At 43.0% G+C, this 19,178-nt stretch overlaps 1 protein-coding gene across 10 annotated transcripts in view; it reads right to left on the minus strand.

The window, feature by feature from the left end:
- The window catches only part of ATP2B2 (ATPase plasma membrane Ca2+ transporting 2), a 681,398-nt gene extending 662,727 nt beyond the window's left edge, over nt 1–18,671 (minus strand). For 5 of the 10 annotated variants that reach the window (XM_074198568.1, XM_074198575.1, XM_074198587.1 and 2 more), the window contains exon 1: nt 18,108–18,139. The gene's annotated coding sequence lies outside the window, so the exon portion shown is untranslated. Of the gene's footprint in view, nt 1–17,174; nt 17,339–18,107; nt 18,140–18,628 lie in introns of those variants that run through there. The other 5 variants (XM_074198585.1, XM_074198583.1, XM_074198582.1 and 2 more) reach the window with 3 other exon arrangements.
- Between the last annotated feature and the right edge of the window lie 507 nt (nt 18,672–19,178).

A 19,178-nucleotide genomic window follows, 5' to 3' on the forward strand; every position in this document is an offset into this window, starting at 1 on the left:
GAAGTAGGATGAGTGTGTGTATCATGGAAGAAGGAAGAAGATGAAAGCTCTGGTGAACTTACGGAATCGATAAGTTGGCTATGGGAGGCAGGGCATGATGAGGAAGAAAGAAGAATCAAGGAGGACTTCAAGGTTGAAAAGTCTGAAAGAATGAACCACCATATTAACAGTCAAAATCACCAATGAGGGATAGCTAGGTGGTGCAGTAGAGAGAGCACCGGCCCTGGAGTCAGGAAGACCTGAGTTCAGATCTGACCTCAGACACTTAATAATTACCTAGCTGTGTGGCCTTGGGCAAGTCACTTAACCCCATAAAAAAATCACCGATGAAATTAGGATTGTGTCTCCTTTCCAAGAAGCTTCATAGCTCTCTCTAATTCCCTCATCTAAATACTGCCCAGTCCTAGATGACATAGTATCAAATTTTCTCATTCTAGAAGAAGTCACAGGTACAGAGGGGTTAAGCACCTTGCCAGGGTCACACATCAGTTTTCTGAACTAGAATCCAAATCTCCTCCTTGCTAGAAACAATGCTCTTTCCAGGAAGCAGCCAGCCTCTTCTGGAAAGGTGGGAGAAAACTAGGCTATATTTGTATAAACAGAAGGCTTATTATGAATCATGGAAGTTGGACCAAGAATCTTGGAGTTAAATCTTAAACCTATAAACTTGCATATTACCTACCAACTTGTGCCCTCAACTTGCCTGCCAAAAGAAAACTTGAAGCAACACGAATTCAATTTATATTCAAAGATGGGAACTAAGTTAGAACCCAGATACAGCTCCGGAGGACCGAAAATAGCCCTAGCACTCGTCTTCCTCCTCTCCCCAGCCTGGGATTCATTTATTTCTGTTCTGAACTGCTTTGGACTAACCCACTGGAGAGAGAGAGAGAGCCTGCCTGCAGCTAAGTGGCATTCGACCTCATGCCCCCTTTTCTGCTAGCAGGTAATAAATGTTAGCAAGCACCTGCCAGGGAAATAGATGGAGTGAGCAGGATGGGGCCACAGAACAAGCAACCAAGGGCTATGCCTCCAATGGAAAACCAGTGCCCCTAAACCAGCCTCTGTCCCTTCTATGCCACAAGGACTGCTTGTACTATAAGAGGTCAAGGCTCTTGGTTCTGTTAAATGAGAAAAATATGGGGCAATAACAACAGAAACAACTCATCCTGCTGCCATGGGAAGGTTTCCTCTGAGCTACCAGGCCAGGAGGAAGTTGGGAAGTGAAAGGGAAGAATAGATCAGGGTCTAATAACAGGACAGGGGGCCAGGTCAATCAATCAGTCAACAAGAATTTATTAACTGCTCACTATGTGCCAGTCACTGAATGAAGCACTAGCTCAACAAAAGGCAAAAGTAAAAGTAAAAAAATACCACAGTGACTAAAAACAGCTCCTGCCCTCAGGGAGCTCACATGCTAATGGGGGACACATAGATGTCACACGAGATACACAGAGTGGATGAAAGTCATTTCAGAAGGGAAGGCTTTAGGAGCTGGGAGGAATGGGAAAGGCTTGTAACAGAAGACAGGACTTGAGTTGAATCTTGAAGGAAATTAGGAGACAGAAGCGATGGGACAGAATCTGTCACAAATGGGAGACAGACAGGACAAGGAGATGGACTGTCCTGAATCTTTTCCGGGCTCTTAGAATATCATACCTAGAAGGGAACTTGGAGATTACTTAGATTTTGGAGAAAAGGGACACTGAGACATCAGTTCATCAAAAGGTCACTGATCTAGCAAGTCACTTAACCCCATTGCCTTAAATAAATAAATTTTTTTTAAAAATATATTTAAAAATATCACTGATCCTGAGAGATCAACTCATCAAAGGGTCACAAATTCTGAGATCAAACTAATCAAAAGGTCACAGCCCCAGAAAGTAACTCATCAAAAGGTCACGAATCCTAAGAGATGAACTCCTCAAGGGGTCATAGATCCTGAGAGAGCAACTCATCAAAAGATTGAAGAGCCCAAGAGATATTCTAGTCCAGTCCATTTATTTTACAAATGAAAAAAATAAGATTCCAAAGAAAGGAAGCAAATTGTCCAAGACAAGTTAAGTGAGAGAGTCAGGATCCAAAATCAGCAACTCTGACCCCAAATCCATTGTTCTTCCTCCCACACTGAACTGTCTCCTCTCCACCCCCTTATTCTACAGAGTAGGAAACTGAGTGGAAAGTCCAACCTAAGGACAAACAACTAAGTTTTGAAACATTCCAGTCAAAAATTAGAGGGGAAACCTCTCTCTACACAGAAAAACTCCAAGATTGCCCTTTTCAGGGAATTTCTTTGAGGCAGAAAATGACTTTGATTACAATTTTGTTACACTAAATACAATAAAACTGCCTATTCCACTTCAGATTATTTATTATAGTATGGCTAATAAGTAGTATGAAAGTCTTTGACCAGATTTCAAATTAAGATGTAAGGAAATATCCCCTTGAATACTGGACCACTATCCTGGACTCTCATTCCTTCAGAAGAAATTAATATCTTTATTTTAAAGGAAAATGAAGGCTCCTAGACAAGGGGAAGAAAAAAGTGTCAGCCCCCACCCCTGACCCATCCCCTCCTGGCTCACTTCTTTTCCCAGGGAAGGGAGGAAAAGCAGAAAAGGGCAGATCTTAACCTTCTTCCAAGCTCTCTTTCCTCCTCCCTCCCTCACCTAAGGACTCTCTGCAGATTCTAGGACAGGTAGATGTAAAAGCAGGGCCAGGGTCTCAGTGTTTATAGCTGTCTCCACTATCCTTTAGCCAAATCTTCTCAAAAACTATAATAGAGAACCTTCTCCACATTCAGTGTGGTGGACAGAAATAATCTGACACTTGAGTCTTTGGTGAACCCTTCTCAGAATTATGTTTTAAAGTGCATAAAACAAAATGCATAGGATTGCAAAAGAAACCTAACATATCAAAATATAGATATGTATGCTTTTTCATGGACCTCAGATTACTAGAGGCATATGGGGAGCATATTGGATCCTACATGTCCAAGTCTGTATGTATGTGTGAATGTAGGAATGTATGCATGTATGTGTGTATGTGTGTGTATATGGGGGGGTGTCTAATAAAAAGAAAAGATCCAGTGAGCTACATCAAGAACAGCAAATTTACTTTCTCCCAGGCAATGCAAATGACATAATCACTAACCTTGTTCCTTAGTTTCCCTATTTGCAAAACAGGAAAAAAATAGATCTACGCACCTAACTGCAAAGGCCAAATTCAATACTAGGCTTCTATTTTTTTTTCCTATACCCAAAGAGCCTCTCCTAAGGTCTTGTTTACAAATTGGCATTACAACACAGGCCACCTGCCCAGCCGGGGATCACTTACAACACACTAGACACCCTTTCACACAGAAAAAGAACAATTCTTCCAGCAACATTACATGCTTTGGTGAGCTCAGGCCCAAAGAAGTTTCACCATACAATCCTCTCATCCAAAGAGGTGAGCAGCAATGAAAAGAGGTTCAGGATCAGAGGCCAGGGACTTCAGCCCCCTAAAATCCTTTCCAATCCTTTGCAGTTTCAATTTTAATATCGCCTAACCAACAACCAGAATTTCCTGGGGGGGGGGGGCTACCCACCTGGTCACTTCTGTCACTCCTGCTCCACCTGGGACCGGAGTTGGGGAAGACTTAGGTGGGTGCAACTGCTGTCTTCAATAAGCCAAGTATCCTGCCAGTGGGGAGGGGAACCTGGAACATGAAGTTGACTTCTCTCCAGCTGTACCCTATGAGCTTCGGAGTTGGGAGTTAAAAATATTCTTTCCCCTACTCTCAAAAATGGAAACCTTCCAGAGTCACCCTCCTACACACTTCCACTCAATTTCTGACTCTGGTTATAAAACCTTGCCACCAAAAATAGATTTCAAGGGGATTTCATAGCCCCATTCCTTAGCATAATTGTGGTGCTCACACGTACTTTTTTGTAAAATTCTATTTCAAATGTTGAACTCTTTTCAAACCCCTGCCCCCTAAGTCTTAAACACTGGAGTGAACTTCAGTGCCTCTCTCTTTAAAAAAAAAAATTGTTCTTCACAATTGTCAGGTAATGATCATTAGAATAATTGCTGGCATTTTTAAAGAACTTTGATGTCTGCAAAATGTTTTACAAATATACCACATTGAAAAAAAAAACAAAAAAACAAATATACCACATTGGTTCTCCCAACAACCCTAAGGTGCTTATCACTCTTGTTATCCCATTTTACAGATATGGAAACTGAGACTCAGGTGATGTCACTTGGACAGGGTCACGGAATTATTAAATATCTCTAAGAAGATTCGAACTTCCACACTGTACCATCTATCTGTGAAAGTCACCCTAACAGGGCCATCCCATGTTCATTCCCCACCACCAAATCACATGGGCTCCAGTGATGTGACACCCAGTCTTCCCTCCACACCTCTCTAATCTGTCCCTCCTGCTCTCTCCTTCACCCTCCTTCCTCTTTCTCTCTTCTTTCCTCTCTTCCCCGTTTCTGCCTCACCTCATTTCACCTTCTCCTGTCTCTTCTCCCCCCAAAAAACAGACATCACCATTCTTGCAGCCACCCAGGCCTGAAAATTTGAGTCATCTTTGACTCCCACTCCCACACAGCTGCCTTGCCCTTCCACATGAGCCAGTTTTAGAACAGGAAGAGACCTTAATCCAACCCTCTCTTTTTACACAAAAGGGAAATGAAGGCCCTGAGGTTAAATGACTTGCCCAAAGTCACCCAAACTAGTTTGTTACAGAACCGGGACTAGAAATAGCAAATACGATCCTAGCTGGAAGGGAACCAAATACAAGAAAGGAAAACATATATAGCAATCCAGGTCTACAACAAAGAGACCGTTTAGAGATTCCTGTCTAAGAGTAGAAGAGGAGACAAGTGCTAAGTGAAGGTGGAGATACAGGTCTGAAATATCCCAGATGAAACCTCACAAAACGCACTTCCTACAGATGAATTGAGGTGGGGAGAGGGGGCTGCAATACAGAACGGGGAAAGGAATAAAAGAAGAGAAGGGAGGTAAAAGCAGAGCAATGGGTGATAAACTGTAATCAAGTCAAAAGTTAGCAATGAAGGGAAAAGAACTGTAGTCTCCTCAAGGTGAAGAAAAAAATCTTTACAAAATGACTAATATGGAAATGTTTTTACATAATTGCACATGTATAACTCTATCAGATTTCTTACATGGTGGGGGGAGAAAGAGGGAGAGAAATAGGATTTAGAACTAAAAACTTTTTTAAAAGTTTAACATTTGCTTTAATATGTAACTGGAGAAAATAAAATATTATATAAATAAAGAAGAAGAGAGTTTAACAGGAGAATGGGCAAGGAGGCAAAGGGAGGGATTGAAATAGTAATCTTATTTCAGTGTTGGGAGAGAGGATATTGTTGTTGTTGGAGGCCCATATTGGGGAAGTGAAATAATCTATAAAGGGAGATGGGGACTTTACAATGGGTATAATCTGAAGAGATCTGGTGTGTAGAAAAAAAGTGACTCATCCTGGCTCAGGAAAAGGAGAAATCAGACTCCTGGGGTAACAGACACCCAGAAGAGTGGGAGGGTATAGACACAAGGAGAAAATGTCCTGACAAAAGAGGAGGGGGAGGAGGAATGACCACAGGGAGGGCAAAGGTTAATAATAATAATGAGCTGCCTAATCAGGGACATAGGAAAATTCCTACCATGGGGCAATATCCTCTCTATGACATGTAGAAATTGTTATTTCAAAGAGGGAGACCAAATAGAAAAAGGGAGCTAGAGAATAAGACCTACAAAGCAAGAATATGGAAACTTTGGAAGGGAGAATTCAAAATAAGTATTTTAGAAGCATTAATTCCATGAGGAATACAGAGACCTGCAAAGAACTAAATAAGTATAAAGATCATGAATTAATTAAATATGAATAAGAAAAAAGGAACTATGCATATCAAAACTATAGACAACAGGGTAACAAAAATATTGATGCTTTACAAATTATTCTCAAAATTTGAGAAAGAACACAATCTACCTTTTATGAATCAGAGTTCTAATTTCCAAAACAAGGAACAATGCACAGAAGGAGAACTACGAACCGACACAGACCTTCGAAAGTCAATTCAAAAATCTTAAGTAAACAAATCATATTAATTAACCCAAGAAATCATTTTTCCTGACAAAGGTAGGTTTGTACAAGGGAGTCAAGGATGATTTAGGGGAAAAAATCAATAAAAGAAATCATATTAAAAACAAAATCATCCAAAACTATACGATGATCACAATAGATTTGGGGAAAACCTTTGACAAAACACAATACTCATTCATGCTTAAAACTACAAAATTTAGGCACAGCAGACTTTTTTAATATCATAAAGACATCTATCTAAAACCAAAAGCAAGCACTATATGCATTAAGGATATATTAGAAGCTTTCCCAATAATATAAAAGCAAAGCAAGGCTACTCATTCTTTCCACTATGATTTGAAAGTTCTAGAAATGCTAGCAAGAGAAATAAGATGAGAAAATAATTAAAGGAATAATTTTGAGTAATAATTTTCTCTTTACTGTGGCTACAACGATCTACTTTAAAAATCTTAGGGAACCAGCAAAGGTACAGGTAGTTAATAGTTCTGGCAAAGTCAAAGTCCAGAAAATAAAGTCTTAAATATCACTGGCATTTGTGCATACAACAAAATCCAATAGGCAATAATGGAAAGGAAAATTACATTCCAAATAACTGCAAAACATAAAATTTCTGGGCATTAATCTACCAAAGTCCATAAAAATACTTAGATTCAATTACAAAGTGCTCTTTGAAGCAATAAAGTATCGCCAAAATAGCTGGAGAAATATTCAGTGCTCATGGCTGAGCCATACTAAAAATAACAAAAATCATATTATCAAAATTAATTTATAGTTTTAATACTGTACCAATCAAATTATCAAAGTGATACTTTACAGAATTTGACAAAATAAAAACTTCACTTGGAAAAAGAAACAGTCTAGAATATTGAGGGAAAAAATAATAAAAGAAGGGGGACTAGCACTTCCAGACTTCAAACTATATTATAAAAAGAAGTCTTTAAAACAAATCCATAGGTTATTGGTTTAAGGAATAAGGCTTAAACCAATTTTTAAAATTGATTTCAAAAATCAGGATAGACAAAGGAGTGCAAGAAGCAAAATTAGAAGGGACCTCAGAAGGTCATCTAATTCAAACCCCTCATTTTCCAGATTGAGGAAACTGAATCTTGATGAGGTTAAGTAAATTGTTTGGGGCTAGTGTGATCAACAAGTTTCAAATCCAGCACTTATATCTCCGTACTCTGTCCACTATGACATTCTGTCTCTCGATCTCCTGGCTCCCGAACCGTGTTTCTCTCTTTCCCCATTGATGCTGACTATCTCTCTCCTCCTAGTTAGTCAGTCAGTCAACACACTATCTATTCCTCATAATGGCTGTTGTCCTTTCCCTTTCCCTGGCCATGAACAACATCCAAGTCGTTCCACATCTACACATTCTTAGATTGCTGCAATGTTCCTAAATGGTCTCTGAAAGCCTGATGCCTTACAATAAGAGATCTGAAATCGGAAGGGACCTTGAAGGCTAAGAAGTGAAAAAATTCTTGACTTTTTTGCATTATTATTCTCTCTCATAGTCTGATAAAACCTCAGAATAATATTCTTAATACACAAAATAAAATACGGAGGATGACAAAGGAAACCAATTATATTGAAATATTGATGCAATTTTTTCCATCTAAGTTTCCAGACTCCTGAAATGGTTTTAGTTAAGAGCCCCTGATCTAATCTAAACTAACCCCCCTCCACATGTATTGGGAATATACTAGAAGCTTTCCCAATAATGCAAAAGCAAAGCAAGGCTACTCACTCTTTCCACTATGATTTGAAAGTTTTAGAAATGATGATAGAAATAAGATGAGGGAAAAAATTAAAGGAATAATTTTGGATAAAGGAGAGATAAAACTTTCCCTCTTTCCTAGGCAGAAACAGAGACAAAGAGACAGAGACAGAGAAAGACCAAGACAGACAGAGAGAGATTTATCTAGAGAAGAACCCAGGTCCTTGACTTCAAATCCATTGCTTTTTTCTATGAACCCCTTCTAATGTTCTCTATTTCCATTCCATCCTTTATATCATCCCTAACCCAACTTTCCTAAAAAAAAAAAAAGGAAAAAAAAAATTTTTAAATCTTAATTCAAATTCTATTATGGTTCCCTTTTGAGATTTTATCACATCTAAATCCCCTGCCTGGCATTCAAGGCTCTCTATAAAAAAGGAAGTCCTACTTTACCCATCCAGCCTTACTTTCCACCATTTCCTCTTCAATAATCAGATAGCTCCTCTCCCTGTCACATGAATAGTTTTAAGAATGATCCTTTGGTGTGATTTCTCTGTCATCACACTCAATTTGGATCAATGTACAACATGGAAACAAAATAAAGACTGACAGATTGCTTTCTGGGCGAGGGGGGGAGTAAGATTGGGAGAAAAATTGTAAAACTCAAATAATACATTTAATAAAAAAAAAAAAAGAACTGAACCTTAGGGTGACCCCCAGATAGGGGAAAAGCTCTAATAAATGAAGACAGTTATTTTATAAGTTAAAAAAAAAAAAAGAATGATCCTTTGGGATAGAGCACTGGCCCTGAAGTCAGGAGTACCTGAGTTCAAATCCAGCCTCAGACACTTAATAATTACCTAGCTGTGTGGCCTTGGGCAAGCCACTTAACCCCATTTGTCTTGCAAAAAAAAAAAAAAGCTGAAAAAGAAAAAAAATGATCCTTTGCCTTCAATCTTATGATCCCTCTAACTGGAATGACCTCTTCAGTCACCTCTACCTACCCAAATTCTCACTCATGGGAATTTTTCAAGCTCCCTCCCTGAATTCCTGCCACAGTAAAATAAGCCTCAGTCTACACTGTATTGTCTGGTGAACAGTTAGTTGGTCCCGTGCATAAAATGATGAACCTGGAGTCAAGAAGACCTGAGTTCAAATGAGGTCTCAGATACTTATTAGCTGTGCAACCCTGTGTCATTTAATCTGTTTCCTCATTTCTAAAATGGGAATAATAACAAAACCTATCTCCAGGGATGTTCTGAGGATCAAATGAGATAAAGGACTTAACATAGTTCCTGGCAGCTAGGTAGGTTGGTGGATAGTGTTGAACCTGAAGTTAGGAAGACCCTGGACAAGTCACTTAAGCCTGTTTGCATCAGTTTCCTCATCTGTAAAATGAACTGGAGAAAGAAATGGCAAACTTGTATGTTTGCCAAGAAAACTCCAAGTGAGGTCATAAAGAGTGGGACATGACTGAACATAGTATCTGGCACCATATAAATGTCTGGGGTCTTGTACTCAGAATTTCATGACCAATCACGACCAACAACCAGACTCTCATAGGACAGAACCCTGCCTGTGCCCTAGTCTTTTGTATCCCACACAAAGCTGTAGTAGATCCAATTGAATAACATTTGTTGACTGCCTATTTCTATGAGTTTCATCTACCTTCACTGGCCAAGCTGATCACTTTGACAATGGTCTACATCTCCCCAGAGTCACTGGCTCCATCCTGCCACCCCCTAGAGGAAAATTTGCGGTTATCACCAGAGTTCTTCAGTAATTAACACTTACCATACCCATCCCCTCTCAGTACCTGCCATAGCCCATTCTCATTCCTAAAAATATAGCATAATGTTTCATTACAATTACATACCACAACTTGTTTAGTCATTTCCCAATTATTATCACAGACTCCTGAAATGGTTTTAATTAAGAGCCCCCGATGTAATCTAAACTAACCTCCCTCCACGTGTATTGGGGATATACTAGAAGCTTTCCCAATAATACAAAAGCAAAGCAAGGCTACTCTTTCCACTATGATCTGAAAGTTCTAGAAATTCTAGCAATAGAAATAAATAGTTTTACATAAATGATTACTCACTTTTTACAAAATCAAACACATTTTTAATTTTTTTCTGTCCCAATCTGGACGACACTTCTCTGTCATTCTTGGGTCTCAGAACTGTCCTTCCACTATGTTAACTAAAGCAATTTCTTACTTGCTTTCTGGAACCCCTAAATCTCCTTCCCTTTAGTTGATTAAACTGCAGCTCAAGACCCATCTGCTCTAGACAACCATCTAAAATCTCAGCTTTAAAAGAGAGCTCAGAGGCCGTCCCAAATTCCCACCTACTACAGGGATCATCCCCCTCCAAAACCCATCCCTGTCCTGCTTGAATACTGCTACTGATGAGGAAGCTCATTGTCTGACTATAAAACGAAGTGCATAGTGGAAGAGTTATAATTTTAAGGATATTCTTTCTTAGAGAAGAAATAAATCTGCTTCCTATAATTTCTATCCTTGGTCTCTGTTGATGATAATATTGTCCTTCATTCTTAAAAAAGACCATGACATGGGCAGCGGATAGAGCACTGACTCTGGAGTCAGGAGGACCTGAGTTCAAATCTGACATCAGACACTTAATATTTGCCCAGCTGTGTGAACTTGGGCAAGTCACTTAACTCCATTGCCTTAAATAAATAGAAAAAGAAAAAGACCATGACATCAGGAAGGTGACACCATGACACCTGAATTGGATTTGGTGGGGGGGGGGTGCTGTACTAAGTCATGCTTCACTTTCTTCTATGGAGCCAGTGACCAAATATGAATCAGAACAACTGGAGATGGCCCTGGATGGGAGGCAATCCAGGTTAAGTGCTTTGCCCAAGGTCATACAGCTAGTAAATGTCAAGTGTCTGAGGCTACATTCAAACTCCCGTCCTCCTGACTCCAAGATCAGGGCTCTCTACTGCATCTCCATTGTTGTGTTTCCTAGATTACTATGAACTATGTAATCCAAAACATTAACTATTTTTATATCATGGACCCTTTGACAGTCTGATAAAGCCAATTGACCCCTTCTCAGAACAATATTTTAAATACATAAGGAAACTATTTTGAAATGAAGGTGTATTTTTTTAATCCAAGTTCACTGTCTCCTCTGAAATCTATACATGATCCCCTTGTGATCTAACTTTCTTGAGGTCTAGATTCAATTCTATCTAACAGATCACTTGAAAGACCTCACCTCATATCTTATCATATTGGCTAATAGAATTTAAAAAAAAGGGAAATGATAGATATTAGAGGAAATGTGGGAAAACTGGAACAATAATGTACTCTTGGTGAAGTTGTGAACTGATTCAACCACTGGCAAGACTTAGATGAAGTGATGCAAAGTGAAGTGAACAAAACCAGGAGAACATTAAACGTATTAACAGCAATATTATTTGATGAATAACCAATTGTTAGTGGCTTAGTTCTTCTCAGCAATACAATGATCCAAGAAAATTCCAAAGGACTCATGATGAAGCATACACTCCCCCTGAAGCATGTTGTTTTTCACTTTATTCCTTTCATTATTTTTCTTTTGAGTCTTGCTGTACAAAATGACTAATGTGGAACCGTTTTACACAATCGCACACATATAATCTATATCTGATTGCTTACCGAATCAAGAGGAGGAAAGAGGAGGAAGGAAGAAGGGACAGAATTCGAAACTCAAAACTTTTTTAAAAAAATGTTAAAAAATTGATTTAACATATAATTGGGGGAATAAAATATATTTTTAAATACCTTCAAATATTTGAAGACCACTACCAAAGGAGGCAGTGTAGGAGAGTATAAAATGTGCTGTCTTTGAACCTGAGTTCAAATCTTAGTGCTGATACTTACTACCTATGTGACCTTGGGCATATCACATTAGTTTTTTGAGCCTGTTTCCTTCATCTATAAAATAGAGATGGATGAACTAGGCAGCTTGCAAAGCCCCGCTAGCTCTGAATCTATGATTGATATGATCATGTCCCCCAAATGAAATTTCTTCTCCAAATGAAACATTCCCCAAAGACTTAAACTAATCTTCCCATGACCTGCTTTCTAGGTGTCTTTCTGTATTGAATAAAAGGCTTCAAATAAGCATGATTCTTTCTGCTTCCCTTTTGTGGGATCCTCTACTCTTCAGGATGTTCCTTTTTCAGCAAACTTCAAGTCATCTTCCACATAAATATAAGTTCCTTGAGGGTAGACAAATGTTTTCTCTTTAATCTGTCTCACAAGCATCTGAAGATAAAATCATATTCCAGATTTTCCATTGCCCAGGTCACATAGAACCTAGTGGCTTTCATACATAATTATCTATTTCATCCTTCAATTATAGACTAAAGAACAGACTGAACCTCTGGTCTTCAGGGAAGATTTAATTGGTATGTGAAATCAGGGGAAATGATTCATATTGACTTACTATATAAAAGGGATATCCAACAGAGTAAGAAGAAAAAAAACTAAAAATGTGGTTGACTTTGTAAAAATAAGTAATCATTTATATAAAACTATTTATACATGCACCCTTTATGCTCAATTACCTGAATGTACAATCGTCATGATTTAGAGAATAAATTTGTTAGTTTCAGATTAACTATTTTATTTGATTACTATCTTTATAGTTTGGCACTCCTGAGGGATAAACACTGCAATTTTAATATATTAGCCAGAACACTGCAATGCACCCTTTATGCACTCAATAAATATATGACAGAAAACTTCCCATTCTATATCTGCAACATAGTCAACAATGTTAGAGAAGTAACTCAAAGATCTGGGACTTTCATTTTACAAAAAAAAGGAAATTGAGGTCCACTGGGGCAAAATAACTTTTCCCAAATCACAAAATTGGTATCAGGACCAGGGAGAAAAAAAGGACACGGGTTTCCATATTCAAAGTCCAGTTCCTCTTTCCATGACACAATGATGTCTCTTTCTTAGAGTTCAGGTGCATTGTGGGTTTCTCTCAGGTCACCTGGGAACCTAACTACCATTTACAAAATGGTTTCTATGGGAGAATGTTTTCCAGGTTCCAAACAAGCCAACTTACAGGTGAACTTTTCGAACACAATCCTACTGCTCTGTCTGATTGTGTTCTGTCTTCATTGTACCGGGAAGATGAAAGAACTAAGATAATTGCTGATAATTGCAGCTCAAGTAGCAATTATCCCTCAATTTCACTCACCTCCCTTCACCTCCAATGTCCCCTCACTTCCCTCTAAACTCTCAAATCCCCTTTCCCCAAAATGTATTAAAGACCCCCCAGAAGGCATAAAGATCCAGTAGGAGAATGGAATACTTTAGTTTTGCCAGATAGCAATTTACTTCCCAAAGCCTAGTTTGAACTGGTTTTAATAATAATAATAATAATAATAACAGTAACAATAATTTACACATCACTTCAAGTTTTCTTATATGTTATCTCTTTTGATCTTAATTACAAACCCTATAAAGTAGGTGTGATTATTAACCCCATTTTATAGAGAAATGGAAGCACAGTAAGGTTTATTGTCTTGCCCCAGGTTAAAGAGTTACCAAGTTTATGAAGTTGGATTTGAGATCAAATTTTCTTGAGTACAAATCCAGTCATGTGTTCTAACAGCTGGTGTCTGAGATTTCTGCCCTCCATATACCACTCAGACACCTACCTTTTCTCATCACCTCCTCTCACCCCCAGGTGCCCAAGAAAACCCTCATACACAACAATGGCAGTCATGATATAATGAAGAATTCACTGGATTTGAAGTTAGGAAAGACCTGGGTTTATTATCTCAGTTCACATAATTACTAATAGTTCAATCCCCTGCACTTCTCTGGGTCTCAGTTTCCCCATCAGTAAAAGGGGGATATTAATTCTTGCACTTCCCACACTTCACAGGGTTATTGTGGGAAATAATTTTGTCAACTTTAACGAGCTTTAGAAAAATGAATGGTTATTGTCCCCCCATTCTAATGTCTTCCTTCTGTTGATTATTTATCCTCTGTTGATTATCCCAGATATAGCTTGTGTGTGCACAGTTGTTTACATGTTGGCCCTCTCTTCCACATGACACTGTGAGCTCCTCAAAAACAGGAATTATCTCTTGCTTTTCTTGCTTATCCCCAGTGGGGTGATTAATAAATGCTGGTTGACTAAGTGACCTCTTCCCTCCCACTAGGCACCTAACCATATGTCTTTCTTCTCAGAAACAAGGAAGTGGTATTGGAAGGGGAAGGATGCTATTTCTATTGTCCCCTCTTCCTCCAATTGCATAGGCTGCCACCGACTTCACCTCTGACCAGTTGAAGTTGGTAGCTCAGAAATGTTCTTATGAAAAATATGGTGCCACCACACAGAGAGGTATGTGTCCCTACACCCCCCCACTGTGGCAAATTCTACAAGTACAGACTCAGGCACTATCCTCTAAAGGCCAGTCTAGTTAAGTTCCCAACCAGAAGCTGGGCCCCTGCCCTAGCAAATTATAGAATCTTACATTTAGAGCAAAAAGGGATCTTAGAAGCCATTGAGTTCAACCTTCTTGTTTATCATTTTCACTCTGATGGGAAGGACTTGCAATCTGTGTCAATGCGGGGGGGGGGATATCAACACCAACGATATCATATCATTTTTAAATATTTAAATATATTAAAATATAATATGTATATATTTAAGTATATATTTTACAAAGAGGGATTGAATATATATATGTATGTATGTGCATTTATGCAGACAGAGAGTGTGTGTGTGTGTGTGTGTGTGTGTGTGTGTGTGTGTGTGTAGGCTGGGGAATGCATTTAAACTTGTGATTTCATTAGGGAAGAAAATTCTGGGTGAGTAAGAATGTAGGTATTTCTAAGATGGGTACTAAAAAAAACAAAGTGTTGTTCCTGACCTTAGAGTAAAGATGTGGTGTTGATGCTGACAAGTTCCAGGAAAGAGGAAACTCACTAAGACCACTCAGTTGCTGACCAGGTGCTGATCTCCACTAGGGGAGAATGAGAGAGAGAGAGAGAGAGAGAGAGAGAGAGAGAGAGAGAGAGACCCCAACCCCTAATGCCAAAGAAATTTATAACTGGAAGAGAATTCAGGGGCCATCTAGATGCAGACAAGTGTAAACCTGCACCTCACATCAAACACCACTGAAAGACCTTGAAAGCCCTTGGATAAAGGGTATTCCCTTCTCCTCTAAGTGCTGCTGGCCTTGTCTTGTAACACCCCAGAAAGGCTGAGACCACCTAGAGAGAGTTATCAAAGTGACTAGAGCTCCATCATGGGCCCAGGGCTCTCCCCACCAATTCAACCCATATCCTTACCCTAATTCCCCTGGCCCTGGTCCCACTCCATCTTCCTGGGGATGGATATATCACTCCAACCACAGCAACCTTTCTCCATAGAGAAACCCTCTCCATTTTCTTCCCCCATCCAAGGAAGATGAAGGCCAAGGTAAAAGTCCAGCTTAGACCAAATAGTAATGACTTAGATGCCCTCAGGCTCCTGGGTATTCTCCTACCACCTTGGCCAGTGGTCAAGATCCTATTCTTGAGAGCTGAGGTCCTATTCTTTCCTGTCCTTTCTTTGAAGCAACTTCATTGTAGGTGCCCACAATTCCCCCCTTAGTCTCTCAAGTCCTTGGTTCCCTGAAAAAGAGGCAGCTAAGGTGGTGAAGTGGATAGAGCACTGGTCTTGGAGTCAGGAGGATAGGAGTTTGAATCCAGTCTCAGAACTTATCACTTACTAGCTGTGTGACCTTAGACAATTCACTTAACCCTGACTGTCTCACATCCAAGGGCCATCTCCAGTCATCCTGATTCATCTCTGGTCACTGGATCCAGATGGCTCTGAAGGAGAAAGTGAGGCTGATGACTTAGCACAGCCTCCCCTCACTCAAATCCAATTCACATGCTTGTCATGACATCATCACCCTGATATCATAGGCTTCTTGGAGAATGAAGGACAAACATCATCATCATCATCAACATTATCATTATTATTATTATTATTATTATTATTATTATTATTCCCTGAGAGAAAGGAGTTACCAAGGGGTGGATAAAAAACTAGAAAACCTAGAAAACAAACAAAAAAAGGAAATAAAATTAAACTAAATAGGGGCAGCTAGGTGGCGCAGTGGATAAAGCACCGGCCCTGGAGTCAGAAGTACCTGGGTTCAAATTGGGTCTCAAACACTTAATAATTACCTAGCGGTGTGGCCTTGGGCAAGCCACTTAACGCCATTTGCCTTGCAAAAAAAACGAAAAAAAAACTAAATATAAAATGTGGAAACAAGAAAATTCAAGTTGGCTTTCTGGAAGATTCAGGAATTGTAACATCCTGTCTTTTCCATCCCTTCCATAACCTTGTCCCTACTTCATGTTGGAGGAGAAAGGAAGGGAGATGGAAGAGGGAGAGACTTGGCTTTAATGGAGAAAAGACAGGTTGTGCCTCATATTTATTTGGGAGGTAGGAGGGGGGAAACAGGCTCAGCCTAAATATTTTGGGTAGGTTGAATCTCTCATTCTCCAATCTCTGAGCCTGTCACAAGACCTATCACTTGGTTGGTTGGCAAGGTCCTTTTCAATACCAAAGGATGACTGGTAGTAGTAACTGAGCCCTTATATTAAAGAAACACTGCTATCTTAGTCATGAGTCAGACAGTCTAGACAGCGCTGGCTGGCCAAGATTTCTCTGATCCCATATTTTCTTACCCCAGGCAGGTCTTTTCTTCTTAATACGGCCCCTGAGAAATATCCCTAACTCAAGAACTGCCGAAAACTAGGTCCTTTGATTTGCTCCCATCCCCGTCTCAACTAGCCAAGGGATTTAATAGAAATTGTTGGTGTATGTTTAACAAACAACACTAAAAACTAAGCTTCCTGGGCGTCCAAACCAAACCCCAATGTACCTTACACCTTAGGGAACCTCAGCCCACCAGACAAACTAGCTGAGTGACCTTGGGACAAGTTACTGCTGCTCTCTGGGCCCCAAAGACCTCCTCCTTAAAAAGAGGGCATGGAGCTAGAATGATTTCTCGACCCTTTCCAGTTCTAAAGTCCTAAGAATAAAGAGCCACAGGCCCTGGCCTTGAGTGAGGGCATTTGCACCTTCCCTAAGGACGTGGCTTTCCCATCCAGTTGGGCGCAACATCCCCGGTGCCAGACAGCGCCTGGCACAGCTGCTCTTAATAACTCGAACGCTTTAATGAACGACAAGTTCAGGGGCCTGGGGATCGCCAGGGTTCTGCTACCGCAAGAAAAGCTCAGACTCAAAGAAAAGCTCAAATCTGCCAGGCGGAGATTTCCAACCGCAGCTAACCTGGGCGGGGAGCGTCCGAGCCCCAGCAGGGGCGGAATGGGGGGCGGCTCTGCCTTCGGCGGGGAGGGGTCCAAAGAATCTGGGATCCGAGTCCAACACGCTGCAGAGAGCCCGCAGGGCCAGCCCACCCTGCGGAGGCGGACCCGTCAAAAACTCCGAAGCGAAAAGGGTCTGGGAGCAGAGCCGGGGTCCCGCCCCAGAGCATCTCCCCTCTCCCGTGGCAGAGCAGCGGGCACGGTCCCCGGACCTCCCCAGCACACACGCACACACGCGCGCGCGCACACACACACACACACACATACACACACACACACACAGACACACACACACACACATACAACACACACACACACACACACACACACACACACACACACACACACACACACACACACACACACACACCCTCGCCCCATCCCCGGGGAAAGCCGGGCCAGCGCTGCGAGGCTTCGGGGGGCGGTGACGGGGTCCGACCCCGGGCCCTCGCGGAGAGGAGCTCCTCTCCTCTCGGGGGCAGCGGCGCCCCCCAACTCCGAGCCCGTGTCCCCGGGCCGACCCTGCTCAGGCTCCTCCCCTTCCCAAGCAGCTGCTCAGGTGCTCCAAAAGTTTCCCGTGGACCCGACGCCCTGCAGCCCCCTCCCCGAATCCGGCCTCCCCGGCCTCCCCGGGCCGGCCCCGGGGGCCGGGCGGCCGCAGCCCCGGCCCCGCTCCGTCCATCCCCAGCCCGGGCCAGCCCGGCCTCGGAGGCTCCGGCGCCGGCTCAAGGTCACCGCTGACAGCGGCTCACTCTCCGCGCCGGACCCCCGGCCCGGCCCGGCCCCGAGCCTGGCGCGGAGGGCGGGGGAGGGCCGCGCTGGGGACCCCCTTCCCCGGCCGCCCCCCACCCCGGCCGGGGGCCGGCCTCCGAGCCCGGGGCCAGCCGGGCCGCCTCACCTGCGCGGGCTCCGGCCGGCGGGGTGCCGCCGCTGTCCCAGCCGGGCTGCGGGGCGCCGCGGGGCGCTGCGGCGGGGGTGCCCGCGCCCCCAGCCTCCCCTCGGGGGTCCGCCCCCGGGGCCGCTCCTGCTCCGGCTCCGCTGCGCCGCCGAGGCCGCCGAGCTGCGGCACTGCGCTCCCTCCTGCTGACGCGCCTCCCTCCCTCCTCTCCTCCTCGCCCCGAAGTCCGGGCGGACACCCCCAACGCAGGCGCTGCCGGCCTCGCCCCCCAGCCCCAGCCGGCCCCACGTGTTCGGAACCGGAGCCCGGAGTGGGGGAGAGCCAGCCCCGGCGGGCGGGGCGGGCCGCTCCCCTCGGCCCCCGCCCCCCCACCCCGCTAGCCCCCCGCGGGCTCACCCCTGAGGGCTTGGGGCGGGGCCCAGCTGCCCCCCCCCCCGCCAGGCTGGAGGAGGGCAAGGCCATGGCTGGGCAGTGCCCGGGCCGGCCTGCCTGGCCCCCCAGCCCGGGCTCCCCTCACGCACCTGTGACCCCGGCTTAGTCGCTGCGGCCTCCCCAGAGAGGTCCTGCTAGCTAGGAGGGAGGCAGACTGGCCACGGGGGAGGGTCCTTCCCAGGCGCCCGCGTACTCGATGTGGGCACCGGAGGCTCGGTGGCTGCCCTCACCCCCCCCCACCCAGTGGGGCTATCCCAAAGACGGGGGGGGCTGGGGGGGACCCAATGCTGAGGCTTCCCCCATGCTACCCCTTGAAGCTGGAAAGCTGAGCTCCGCCAGCAAGCCGGGCCATCTGACTCCCCCCTCCTCGGGCTCCTCCATTTCATCAATTAATCATGTTTACTTGTTCATTTATTTATTGAATTTATAAGAAGAAAAGAAAAGAAAGAAAATCAACTTTGTCAGTTCTGAGTCTTGGAGCAGGATGGGGGCGGGAGGGTAGAGCTTGGCCTGCCAAGGGGATCCAGGGCTCTCAGCAGCTCCCTGGATGACCTTGGGCCAGTCACTTCTAGAAGCTGGGGCCAAGAGAGATGAGCTATGAGAGGAGGAAGTAGGAGGGGATGAGATCGAAGGTCCCGT

Source organism: Macrotis lagotis, chromosome 8 (genome assembly GCF_037893015.1).
Source record: "Macrotis lagotis isolate mMagLag1 chromosome 8, bilby.v1.9.chrom.fasta, whole genome shotgun sequence".
NCBI lineage: Eukaryota > Metazoa > Chordata > Mammalia > Peramelemorphia > Peramelidae > Macrotis > Macrotis lagotis.